At 54.8% G+C, this 12774-nt stretch overlaps 1 protein-coding gene across 3 annotated transcripts in view; it reads left to right on the top strand.

Moving 5' to 3' along the window:
• Positions 1–12774, top strand: part of MTMR4 (myotubularin related protein 4) — a 72069-nt gene that overhangs the window by 9630 nt on the left and 49665 nt on the right. The window contains exon 1 of one of the 3 annotated variants that reach the window (XM_068169251.1): positions 8248–8309. The exons of the other annotated variants lie outside the window; for them this stretch is intronic. The gene's annotated coding sequence lies outside the window, so the exon portion shown is untranslated. Of the gene's footprint in view, positions 1–8247; positions 8310–12774 lie in introns of those variants that run through there. 3 annotated transcript variants of the gene reach the window in all.

The raw sequence follows: 12774 nt of genomic DNA, 5'->3' as shown, positions 1-12774 counted from the left end.
GACCTCATGACTAGACCATGGCACCAAGTGCCACATCCAATCCCCTCTTGAACACCTCCAGGGATGGAGACTCCACCACCTCCCTGGGCAGCACATCCCAGTGGCTTACAACTCTCTCAGTGAAGAACTTTCTCCTCACCTCCAGCCTAAACCTCCCCTGGCACAGCTTGAGCCTGTGTCCTCTTGTTCTGGTGTTGGTTGCTAGAGGGAAGAGACCAACCCCCTCCTGGCTACAACCACCTCTCAGGTAATTGTAGAGAGCAATGAGGTCTCCCTTGAGCCTCCTCTTCTCCCGGCTAAACAATCCCAGCTCCCTCAAACTTGTAGCCCTCCCTCCTGTCCTTTGCACTTCTTAGACTGGCAGAAGACCATTTCTTACCTGCTCTGTTCATTGCTCTTTTCCCCCTGTCTGGAATGACACAAGTTAATCTATTCAGCCTGCTGGCAGTGCTCCCCGGGGGCTCTCACCCCTCCTGCTGTGCCAGCGGGCAGAGACCTTTCCTGCTGCCTGCTCTCAGGCTCTATCAGAAAGAGGGTAGCCAGGCACCTTGGGACACCAGCTAATATGATCCTAGACAGAGCCTGTTTTGTTCAGCAAGGAGACTAAGTGGAGATCATTTTTAATATGGAAGTGTTGAATGCAGAGGTTCTCTGCAGGTCTGACTGCCTCATTAGGAAGCAGCTTGCAGAGCTGCCATTGCCTTTGCTAAATGAAGCAAAAGAGGAAGCAAAAGTGCTGTTGTCCTGTGCAGTGGACTTTGAGTTTTGTTTTGTTTTGTTGATGAGAAGTGAAACTCCCTCCCTCCTTTTCCTCCCTCCTCTTCTGGGTCTTTCTTCCTTCGATGGGTATTTCTGCTGGAGAAGTGTGAGTGAAACCTTTCCTCCTGTGGCCTTGCCTTCTGGTTTTGAAATGTGAGAGGAAGTTCCTTAAGCTTCTCAGAAAAGCTTCAATAGGTCTGGGGGCAGAGGAAGTCACGTTTTCAGGGTTTGACTGATGACAAAGCCCTTGGAATCCAACCTCCAAGGAGCAAGCTGGTTCTGCTGGAGGTCTCTGGGGAGCTGAGAGCCTGGCAGGCAGGATCCAACCACATCTGTGCTGCAGATAGCTGTGCTGCTGCTCCTGCTCCTGCCCCACAATTGCAGAGCAAAGGGTTCTTACAGGAGCAACAAGCACAGGCTGGATTGAGAGAAGGATGTGGGGGTGCTGGTGGATGAGACACTTGCCCTGAGCTGGCAATGTGTGCTGGCAGCCCAAAAAGCCAACACTGTCCTGGGCTGCATCAAAAGATGTGTGGCCAGCAGGTTCATGGAGGTGATTCTGCCTCTCTATACTTGCTCTTGTGGGACCTCATCTGAAGTGCTGTAGCATACAGCTCTGGAGCTCCCAACTCAAGAAGGATGTTGAATGGTTGGAGAGGGTCCAGAGGAGGCCACAAAGATGATCAGAGGGCTGGAGAACCTCCCCAATGGGGAGAGGCTGAGAGAGTTGAGGGTATTTGGCCTGGAGAAGAGAAGGCTCCAGGGAGACCTTAGGGCAGCCTTCCAGTACCTGAAGGAGCTACAGGAGAGCTGGGGAGGGACTTTTTACAAGGGCTTGTAGTGACAGGGCAAGGGGGAATAGATTGAAGCTTGAGGAGAGTGGTTTGGACTGGGGGTTAGGAAGAAATTCTTTACTCTGAGGGTGGTGAGACACTGACACAGGTTGCCCAGGGAGGTTGTGGATGCCCCTTCCCTGGAGGTGCTCAAGGCCAGGTTGGATGAGGCCTTGAGTAACCTGGGCTAGTGGGAGGTGACCCTGCCCATGGCAGGGAGGATGGAACTGGCTGATCTTCCAGCTCAAGCCATTCTGTGATGATTCTGTGATGAGGAGTGCTGCAGCTCTGACTTTTCAAAGATGCAGCTTTCAGCTCTGCCTGTTCTGCATCAGTGGCAGCACCTGGAGCTGCTGTGCTGCAGCCCTGGCTGCTGGTGTGTGCTGCAAACTGAACTTGCTGAGAGAGCTGCTGCTGGTTTCAGCAGCCATGGGATCCCCTCTCTGCCTGTCAGTGGTCTGCCTCCTATCTGAGCCAAGGCAATGAAAACCCCTTTGTGTTTGTGCTAGGTCTGATGCGTTTGCGTCTTCATCCCCAGCCTTTCAGAGGCAGTGATGCTGCTGAATGAGTTTTAATGCAGTTATTTAATGCAGTTATTAGAGGCAAGAAATCCCAGGCACTGTTCCTAGCCCTAAGAGTCAGAGTTGCAGCAGGGGAATGTAAATCCTGAGTGCTTCTGCCAGTGCCCAGCTTGTCCTCGTGCCCGGTGCTGGTGGAAGCCGGCGGCAGGGAAGGGTCAGTGCGTGTGGCTTTGTGCAGCTCTTGCTGCTAGATAAGCAGGGGCCTTGCTATATTTATCAAGTTGCCTTCTCTTTCCTTTTATTGATTGGCTGGGGATTTCCCTTTCTAAGAGGGGAGGTCATGGCCAGCACTGTTTTTAGAAGCCGTTAAGCTCATGGCAGAGAGCAGACCCAGGAGCAACTCAGCTGACCTGAGCTTGCTGTCCTGCCCAGGCCGCTCGAGGAGAGGTGATTGATGAAAGCAGGTCAGTGGGCAAGGCAGGCCCCCTGCTAAAGTGCAAACCATTTGAGAAGGCTCTAGATATCGAGAAATGAAAGACCAGAGGCTCCAGTTTAACCCTCCTAAACCAGAGATTTCAGGGCTTTGGAATGGGAAAGGCAGATTGTTAAAGGTCAGGCTAGGTGTGGAGAAAAAGCCTCATGAGGGGCATGTTTCCCAGTCTCTTGGGAAGAACAGTGATGACAACGTGTGGCCCTGAGAGGGCTCTCCTCTGCAGTGGGACAGGCTGAGGGAGTTGGGGTTATTCAGCCTGGAGAAGAGAAGGCTCCAGGGAGACCTTAGAGCAGCCTTCCAGCACCTGAAGGGGGCTACAGGAGAGCTGGTAGGGGGACTTTTTACAAGGGCTTGTAGTGACAGGACAAGGGGGAATAGATTGAAGCTTGAGGAGGAGGATGCTTTAGACTGGGGATTAGGAAGACATTCTTTACTCTGAGGGTGGTGAGACACTGGCACAGGTTGCCCAGGGAGGTTGTGGATGTCCCCTCCCTGGAGGTGCTCAAGGCCAGGTTGGATTAGGCCTTGAGCAACCTGGGCTAGTGGGAGGTGTCCCTGCCCATGGCAGGGGGGTTGAAACTAGGTGATCTTTGAGGTCCCTTCCAACCTAAGCCATTCTTTGAATGCAGGCTGTTGTCACCATGAGGCCACCCAGAGCAGCTGCCCTCAGGCCAGGCCTTTTGCAGGGCTGACAGCCCTGGCTGCTGGCTGGCTGTGCTCAACGCACGAAGAGAGGATTCAGGCCCAACGTGTAATCGAAAGTGAGCTCTTCACTTACTAATAACAGCTCTCAAGGGCTTTCCTCTCATCTTGTGGTCTTGTGTCTTCCTGTAGTGTGGTGGTAGAAACCCTGAGCAGATGTTCACCGTCCTGCTATAGAGAGTGCTTCCTGTGGAAGGTGGAGTTGTGTGCTTCATTTGATAATGGAGCAATTAGTGCGAGCTGTGGAGTGGAACCAGGCTTCCACCAGGAGCAAGGAGGAGTTCTCAGCAGATGTGTTCTCATCCACGTGTCAGGAGCTTGGAGGTTGCTGTCAGAGCTGCAGACCCTGGCTACCCTGGCACAGGATCCTCCTCCTCTTGTTGGTGCAGCAGGTTGCGGGGAGGCTGCTGGGGAAGCTGGACTTGGTTTGGGTGAGTCAGGAGAATCAGCCTTGGGGCTTTGCTGTCTTTGGGTCTGTTCAGCTTGGATCAGAGGAGGCTGAGGGGAGATCTTATTTTGCTTAGTGTCAGGAAGATGGGGCCAGACTCTTCTCAGTGGTCCCCAGTGAGAGGACAAGAGGCAGTGGGCATAAACTGAAAAGATAGGAAGCTCTACACATGGAGGAGCTTCTTTACTTTGCTGGTGGAAGAGCACTGGAACAGGCTGCTCAGAGATGTGGTGGAGTGTCCACCTTTGGGGACTTGCAAGGCCCACCTGGATGTTTTCCTCTGTGATCTGCTTTAAGTGCTCCTGCTCTGGCAGGGGGATTGGAGCCAATCATCTCCAGAGGTCCCTTCCAAACCCTACCATTCTGTGATGCTGTTCCCTCAGACCTGCTCTAGTATCACTCATAGCTCTTCCAGCTCCGTGGTTGCGTGGGCAACTGAAAAGTGCTTCCCATGGAAGAAAAGTACCCTTGGAGCAACCAGGCTCTCCTAGACCTTTTATAGGCAGATGTTGGAGCCTGGGCTCTGCCTCTGGTCAGCAGCATGTGCAGAACTAAAGCTGGGGGGGTGGGATTCAGTGCTGGGGGGGTGGGATTCAGTGCTGAGGAGGCGCAGACAGAGCTGCAAGCGTGGCTGCCTGGGGGCTGTGCTGCAGGACTGTTACAGGGCATGTGCTCACCTGCAATAACAGCAGCAGGGTTTTTTTCTTTCAGACACTGTTTCTCTCCCACTGGGGGTTCAGATGCTTGCAGGCAGGTACCACTTTAGTCTAGTGCCAGCCTGGATGCCAAATGAATCCTGCCTGGCCTCCAGCTGGCGATTCCCCCCCCATCGGTTCTGCCCTTTGGCCGCAGGCAGATGTCTTGGAAACCTTAGCACTTGTAAAATAACATCAGCTGGGCATGTTTATGCACCTGGATAAAAGAATAAGAGAAATTTTAGCTGTCCTAGCAACAAGGCTGAAGTTGTGTTGCTGCTGTTTGGTTGAAATGGCTTCAAAATACCCAGCTGGGTGCTCTGAAGAGTCTCGAGCTTGGCTTGGGCAGGTTGGAGTGGGGCGGAGAGGGGGAGCGGCCCACTTCAGGACTTTCCCTTTTGATTTCTGAGCCTCCTGGTGCATTTGGGTCACATATTTCAGGCTTCTTTTCTGTGTTTTTTTTTTTTTTCCCCCTGCAGTCACAAAGGCTGCCTTTCAAAGCAAAACCAGGCCTGTCAAAGGGCTGCACAAGTCGAGGGGAGCTGAAAGGCGAGCGCTCCCGCTGCAGCAGAAGAAATGAGTGTTTGCACAGGGACCAGTTTAGACAGCACTGCTCCAGCCTGGAGGCTTGGGATGTGACCTCAGTAGTGGCAGGCCCCGTTTCCTTGAAGCTGTTGCTGCTTCCTTCCTGAGATTGAGTTAAAAATCTGTGCATGGGGTGGTGGAAAGAGAGGGAAGGAGGCTGCCTGGAGCCCCTGCGTCGCGCCGGGGCTGCAGGCAGAGAGGAGCAGGAGCTTGGGTTGCAGCTGGGATGGCTCCATCTGCATTGCTTTGGGTAGGAACCAGGCAATTGTTTGCAGTTGAATAAAGGCTTAATTGTGACTTGAAATGTCCCAACTGCCTTTTTCTTTTTGTTTTGTTTTTTTCCCCCTCAAGAAAAGCAAACAAAACTGGAGAACAACAGGCTGGAGTTACAGGGGGGCTTGGGAAACCTTTGCCAGAGCTGTGCTTCCTGTCTCCCTGAGTCCAGCCATCCTGGAGTTCAGCCTGGAGCCTTGCCTTCAAAATCCCTTCTCTGCCTGCTGGGGATGAAAAGCCTGGAGGGTGGGGATGGGCCAGGGGGCAGTGGGGGCTCCTTAGGTTTCATGTGCCACTGAAATGAATGCAGGGTCTGTCTGGCTCTCTGCTGGTGCCTCAGCTTGGGGCTGGCTGTGCTGGGAGATGAATCAGCACGGCAGTGGCAGCGTGTGTGGCATGGTGTGGAGCCTCTGCCAGGCTCTGTTCTCTGCCAGTCAGTCAGGAAGATGAAGGAGGAGGCAGAGGCTGCCCTGGTAGGGGAGCATCCCTGGTGTGCTGCTGCCACCTGGTGCCACCGGCTGCCCCCAGCCCTTTGGTTGCTTCTGCAGAGTAAAAGCTGCTTGGCTTAGGTAGGAGGAAAGATGCTCCTGAGTAATGTGGGCTGCAAGGGTCCTCAGTCTGCAGTCTGTGGGGTTCCTCTGCAGTTCCTGCCCTCCCCTTGAAATGCTGGTTTCACTTCACTAATGCACAGAGCAGAATCAGCTGGCAGGCAGGCTGCTGGAATGAATCCTGCTGCAAACCATGGCAGCCATGGCTAGCAGTGCTCCTCAGGGGTCTGGCAAAGCACCTGGGCTCTGTTCCCTTCCCTCCTCATCCTGCACACCTTGGTGACATCTGGGGGGCGCTGCTGGACCCTTCTTGCTGCAGGTGTCCTCCGAGCTGGTCTGCCAGTCTGGCTGCTCAGGCACACAGTGTCAGCTGCTTACTGGCTCCTCTGAGTATCCATCTTTCCTGACTCCTGGCACAGAGACATGGCAGGGTGACCTTGGCAGAGGAAAGGATGGGATGGATGGTGCTGGAGAAGTCATCCTGCAGCTTGGATGTGCCATCAGGATCTCCCCCTCCCCTTTTCCTTCACTCTTCCACAAAACGAGTTGTCATTAGCTGGCTTTGCTGTTGTCCCTAGGGCTGAAGCACAGAGCTGGGCAGCAGCTCTTCACTGCCTGGGTATCTCAGGCCCAGCCTACAGAGCTGGGTGTTCTTCACATTCTGGCAGTGTTTTCCTTCCCTGAGCTCTAGCCCTCTTTGCCCATTTTCCCCCTCCAGCTCTCTCCACACCCTCTTCTGCATTCCCAAACCCCTCCTTCCATGGTTGCTGCTTCTGCTGTCTCCTCCACCCTCAGCAATCCTCATTCCTACACCCTTCACCAGTATGAACCCTAAACCTGCCTGTGCCTCACTGCCTTTCCCTTCCTGGGGTCCCTGGTGGTCCTCATGCCAGCCCAGCTCGAGCAGAGGGCCCTGGTGCCACCAGTGTCTCTGCCCTCAGGCTCTGTGCTGCTCTTCCCAAGCTCTGCTCTCTCCAGTTCCTCTCTCCTCTCATGTATTTACTTCCCCAGAGCCTCTCAGGTCTCTTCTCACTTTTGGCAGCAGCACATCAATCGTGGCACTCTGGGCCCAGGCATGCCTGTGGCATTGTGGGCTCCAAGGCTCCTGTGGGGTCTGCTCTGGTCTTTGTTAAACATGAGCTTTGCCTTCTCAGCCTGGGGCTGCTCTGGGCACACCTGACTTCTCCAGGCTGCTTTGCCTTTCTGCTCAGCTGCAGAGGATCTTGTTTCAGAAGGGAAAAGTCAGAGTCCTGTGTCTGTGTGCCCTCCCCCTCTGCATTTCTCATAGTGCTCCTCTTCTCTGTGCCAGGCACAAGCTCTCCTCTGGTTTGCCCTCTTACCTCTGATCCCGTGCTCTTTATTCCACCCACAGAGTGCACTGGGTTGGAAGGGACCTCTAGAGATCTTGTCCAACCACCCTGCAGCCATCATCACAGACATCCACAGCTAGAGTAGGTTGCTCAGAGCCCCATCAAGCCTGACCTTGAATGTCTCCAGGGCTGGGGCCTCCACTGACTCCTTGGGCAACCTGTTCCAGTGTCTCACCACCTTATTAGTAAAGAGCTGCTACCTGATGGCCAACCCAAACCTGCCCTGCTCTGCTTTTACACCACTGCCCCTTGTCCTAACACTACAAGCCCCTGTGAAAAGTCCCTCTCCAGCTCTCCTGTTACCTCCTCCTACTGGAAGGCTGCTCTAAGGTCTCCCCAGAGCCTGCTCTTCTCCATGCTGAAGAACCCCAACTCCCTCAGCCTGGAGGTGCTATCAGGTCTGTGTCCTCCTGTTGAGGGCCCCAGAGCTGGACACAGTACTCCAGGTGGGGGTCTCAGCAGGGCAGAGAGGCACCACTGCCCCATTCCACTTCTCCTTTATGCTCAGTTTCTTACCTGCCCCTGAATCCTTCCCCATGCTGTGTAGTATCTCCCTTGTTAAAGGCAAAGCTGACCTCTGCTGCTGCTCACTTCACCTCCTTCCTCTGCCTGCCTTTTTTATCCCCCCGTCAAGTTCCATGCTGAGTCAGGCTGGAGGTGAGGAGGAAGTTCTTCCCCATGAGAGTGGTGAAGCCCTGGAATGGGTTGTGCAGGGAGGTGGTTGAGACCCCAGCCCTGGAGGTGTTTAAGCCCAGGCTGGATGAGGCTCTGGCCAGGCTGATCTAGTGTGGGGTGTCCCTGCCCATGGCAGGGGGCTTGGAACTAGCTGATCCTTGTGGTCCCATCCAACCCTGACTGATTCTATGATACTAATTCTTCACCTTCAAATTCATTCTTCCCCAAGACCCTTATCCCAGAGGCCAGGCTGGCACCATAGCACTTGTTCACTGATGTTTGGACCATTAGAATGTTCCTTTACTCTGCTTTGGGCAGTATCACATCCTTCATCTTTCATGTTTTCAGGTGGACACTGCAAGTGAGATGGAAGAGCTGGATGTTGATACTATGCTACGAAGTCCTTTGTAGGTGACCCACTCAGCTTGAGGTCCCATGCCTCACCCTGCCTTCCCTGCCAGGCTAGAGCTGCTGCAGCCAAACCCAGCAGCTTGGCAGAACCTCTGCATTATTCTCTTCACCATTTGGGAGGTTTGACTCCACAGCAGCTGTGCTCCTGGAATCCCTTCCCTCAACTTGCTCTGCCGCTCCTTCAGTGCTTCCCTAGGGATCTGCTCTCCCAGCCTGGCTCTGGCTTCCGGCCTGCTCTCTGCAACCCTATCCCTGCACAGCTCCCCTCCACTGCAGCTGCCACATGCAGGTCCTGTTTCTCTTCTCCTTGATGTCGAGTTGTCACTCAGGCAGGGCTGAATCCTCTGCCCCAATGTCACCTGGGTGGCTCTGTGACCCATAGGGGCTCTGGCTCGGGGGTGGCCTCCGACACCTGGCTCTGCAGAGGGACCTTGACTGACTGGACAGATGGGCAGAGTCCAGCAGGATGGCATTCAACAAGTCCAGGTGCCAGGTGCTGCACTTTGGCCACAGCAACCCCATGCAGAGCTACAGGCTGGGGTCAGAGTGGCTGAGAGCTCCCAAACAGAGAGGGACCTGGGGGTGCTGATTGACAGCTGCCTGAACATGAGCCAGCAGTGTGCCCAGGTGGCCAAGAGGGCCAATGGCATCCTGGCCTGCATTAGGAAGAGTGTGGCCAGCAGGAGCAGGGAGGTCATTGTACTCTGTTTTGGTTTGCCCCTGTACTCTGCTTTGGTTAGGCCACACCTTGAGTCCTGTGTCCAGTTCTGGGCTCCTCAGTTTAAGAAGGACATTGAGAGACTTGAAGGTGTTCAGAGAAGGGCAACAAGGCTGGGGAGGGGTCTGGAGCACAGCCCTGTGAGGAGAGGCTGAGGGAGCTGGGGTTGCTTAGCTTGGAGAAGAGGAGGCTCAGGGGTGACCTCATTGCCCTCTACAACTATCTGAAAGGTGGTTGTAGCCAGGTGGGGGTTGATCTCTTCTCCCAGGCAAGCAGCCCCAGAACAAGAGGACACAGTCCCAAGCTGTGCCAGGGGAGGTTTAGACTCGAGGTGAGGAGAAAGTTCTTCACTGAGCGAGTCGTTAGCCATTGGGATGTGCTGCCCAGGGAGGTGGTGGAGTCCCCATCCCTGGAGGTGTTCAAGAGGGGATTGGATGTGGCACTTGGTGCCATGGTCTAGTCATGGGGTCTGTGTTGATAGGTTGGACTTGATGATCCTCGAGGTCCTTTCTAACCTTAGTTATACTGTGAGACTGTGACACCTCCACTGCTTGGCTCTGTGAAGTGGCTCTGAGTGTGCATGAGGGCTGGCAAAGCACCAGCCAAATGTGGCTGTGTTTTTGAGGGCCAGAAGGTGAATTTCTCCACTAGGCTGATGCTGTGCAGTCAGTCTGCCTGCAGCAGCTTTCTCTGCTCTCTCTCTGCAGTCCTGCAAGAGCTGCTTAATGTGTCCTGGGCTGATCTCTGGAGTGCTGTTCCATCCTTGAAACCTAAGCTGCTCCTGTTCATGTGTCCTGGGCTGATCTCCTGGGTACAGCCCTGTGTTTGAAACCTAAGCTGCTCCTGTTCATGTGTCCTGGGCTGATCTCCTGGGTACAATCCTGTGTTTGAAACCTGGATGTTCCTGTGTGGAGTGCAGGAGGGGCCTCATCACTCTTCAAAGAGCTCCTGGGTGTTAAGCATGAAAGGGAAGCACTATCAGGACATTCTAATCTTGAACTGGCTCTTTAGGTTGGACACCCAGGAAGGGTTTGCAAGCCACTGCCCTCTCCCAGTGCCACAGTGGCTGTGGGTAAGCTGGGATGGTTCAGCTCTTGTGCATCCTGTGGTTCAGTGCTGTGGGCTGAGGGAGATGATGTCTGTGTCTTGCTCCTTGTCGGTCTGAGACCGTCCTGCAGGACCCAGGATGGGTGCTGCATGTGCAGGAGCTCTGCAGTGACATGGTAGGGCCTCCTGTCTGCTGGGAGCCCATCTCCTGTTGACCCCAAATCTACACATTGGCCACAGCAACCCCAGGCAGTGCTACAGGCTGGGGGCAGAGTGGCTGAGAGCAGCCAGGCAGAGAGGGACCTGGGGGGACTGGTTGATGGTAGGCTGAACATGAGCCTGCAGTGTGCCCAGGGGGCCAAGAAGGCCAAGGGCATCCTGGCCTGCATCAGGAAGAGTGTGGCCAGCAGGAGCAGGGAAGTCCTTGTGCCCTGTGCTCAGCACTGCTTAGGCCACACCTTGAGTCCTGTGTCCAGTTCTGGGGTCCTCAGTTTAGGAAAGATGTTGAGCTGCTGGAAGGTGTCCAGAGAAGGGCAAGAAAGCTGGGGAGGGGTCTGGAGCACAGCCCTGTGAGGAGAGGCTGAGGGAGCTGGGGTTGCTTAGCCTGGAGAAGAGGAGGCTCAGGGGAGACCTTCTTGCTCTCTCCAACTCCCTGAAGGGAGGTTGGAGCCAGGTGGGGGTTGGTCTCTTCTCCCAGGCAAGCAGCCCCAGAACAAGAGGACACAGTCTCAAGCTGTGCCAGGGGAGGTTCAGGATGGTTGTTGGGAGGAAATTCTTCATAGAAAGAGAGATTGGCCATTGGGATGTGCTGCCCAGGGAGGTGGTGGAGTCCCCATCCCTGGAGGTGTTTAGGAAGAGCCTGGATGAGGCAGTTGGTGCCATGGTTTAGTTGATCAGATGGTGTTGGGTGAGAGGTTGGACTCACTGATCATGAAGGTATTTTCCAACCTATCCTATCCTATCCTAGTTGACTTTGAATGTGAAATTCAGTCTGGGGAAGAGCAGCTGAGGGGTGGGCTGTGCCCAGGGCAGCTCTGCTTACTCAGAGCCCTGTGGAGATTCACTCCTTCCAACCTGGCCAAAAAGGAAAGGATCTGAGCTGCTACTCTTAGCAGTAAAAAGACCAACCCCAAACCCCCCCAAGGCAGCTTCTGAGGAGAGCTTGGTGGCATGTATCCCACTCTGGAACTCCATCTACCCAGCAACTGGATTGAGTTATGTCCTTGTCAGCAGAGCTGCCTGGAGCCCTGCATCAATATTCAGCATACTGAGCAAATCTCCTCTGTGTTTTCCCTTGGGTTGAAGCTTCATGTTTTGCTTTGGGTCACTAGATGAGCTTTGGGGGTTGGTTTCCTTTTCCTGCTTCAAGCCTGCTGTCTGAGCTCTGGCCACCTGCAGGCAGCTGGGCAGCAGGGCAGAGCTGGGGACAGCAGTGCCAACCTTTCACCCCCCCTCCTCCCTCTGCCTTTGGCTGCTTCTGTAGCTCCCTGCAGGAGGCTTTTTGCCTGCATCTTGTCTGGCACCTCACATGGGAGGTGACTGAGCACCTTTAAGGTAGGTGACCTGTGGCCTGCCAGCAGCCTTTCATCTTGTGGCTGCCTTTGGATCTCTGGATGCAGACCTTGCCTCTGCTTACAGCCACAGTGCAATTGAATGATGATCACTTAGTGTTGCAGAGCAATCTGAATGCTTTGGCAGCTTGTCACCATCCTCTGGTGTGACTGGGGCATTCCTGAGCTCTGGTACCCCCCCTTCCTCCCCCCCAGCTCTCCTTGTGAAGAGTTATTCATCAGTAAAAGTTTTGTGCTGTTGAAGAGCAGCTGGTAGCAGCCTTTATTAGAGCCCTCAGACCTGTAATCTGGCTTAAAATAACCAGGGCTGCCCCACACACTCTGCTTTGTGTGGAAATGGGTGGCCTGACAATTAGATTCTTAGCCTCTAATTAGTTGAGAGGCTTCAGAGGGCAGTTTCCAAACCAGGCTGCTGGGGCTCTTCCTGCCTGGGTCTGCTGCCATCTCTGCTTTCAGCTGGGCCACTTGGGTTTCCCCCCCCATGAACCTCCTCAGGACCAGCTCCTCCCTTGTAGCTGAAATTCAGAGCCAGGCTGTGCCTGGGGCAGGCCCTGAGCACAGGGAGCTCTGCTCCAGCTCCCAACAGTTGGCCAAGTTTTACAAGCCATTAAAACCCAGTCCAGGAGCAGGGAGTTGCCAGGGAGGCCACCCACCTTGCCTGGGGTGTGCACCCAGAGCTGCAGCCCAGCAGCATTGCTGAGGCTGGGCGCTGGGACTGGGGTTTCCTGCCTGTCTCCCACCTTCCCAAGGCTCCTTGTGTGCCTCTGAAATGCCTCTGTGCCCCCCAGCAGGCTCCTTTCCTTCCTTCCTTCCTCCCTCCTAGAGAGCTCTGCTCCCTACTGCATCTCCCACCCTCCCAAGGCTCCCTGTGTGCCTGTGAAGTGCCCCCAGCAGGCACCCTTCCTTCCTCCTTCTCAGAGAGCTCTGCTCCCTGCCTGTCTCCCACCTTCCCAAGGCTCTCCCTGTGCCTCTGAAATGCCTCTGTGCCCCCCAGCAGGCTCCTTTCCTTCCTTCCTTCCTTCCTCCCTCCCAGAGAGCTCTGCTCCCTGCCTGTCTCCCACCCTCCAAGGCTCCTTGTGTGCCTCTGAAACGCCTCTGTGCCCCCCAGCAGGTACCCTTCCTTCC

This window comes from Melanerpes formicivorus, unplaced genomic scaffold, assembly GCF_026170545.1.
Source record: "Melanerpes formicivorus ecotype bairdi unplaced genomic scaffold, bMelFor1.0.p_v2 SCAF_173, whole genome shotgun sequence".
Taxonomy (NCBI): domain Eukaryota; kingdom Metazoa; phylum Chordata; class Aves; order Piciformes; family Picidae; genus Melanerpes; species Melanerpes formicivorus.
Note: the sequence above shows the minus strand (reverse complement) of the source record. Positions and strands in the feature narration are given on the sequence as shown.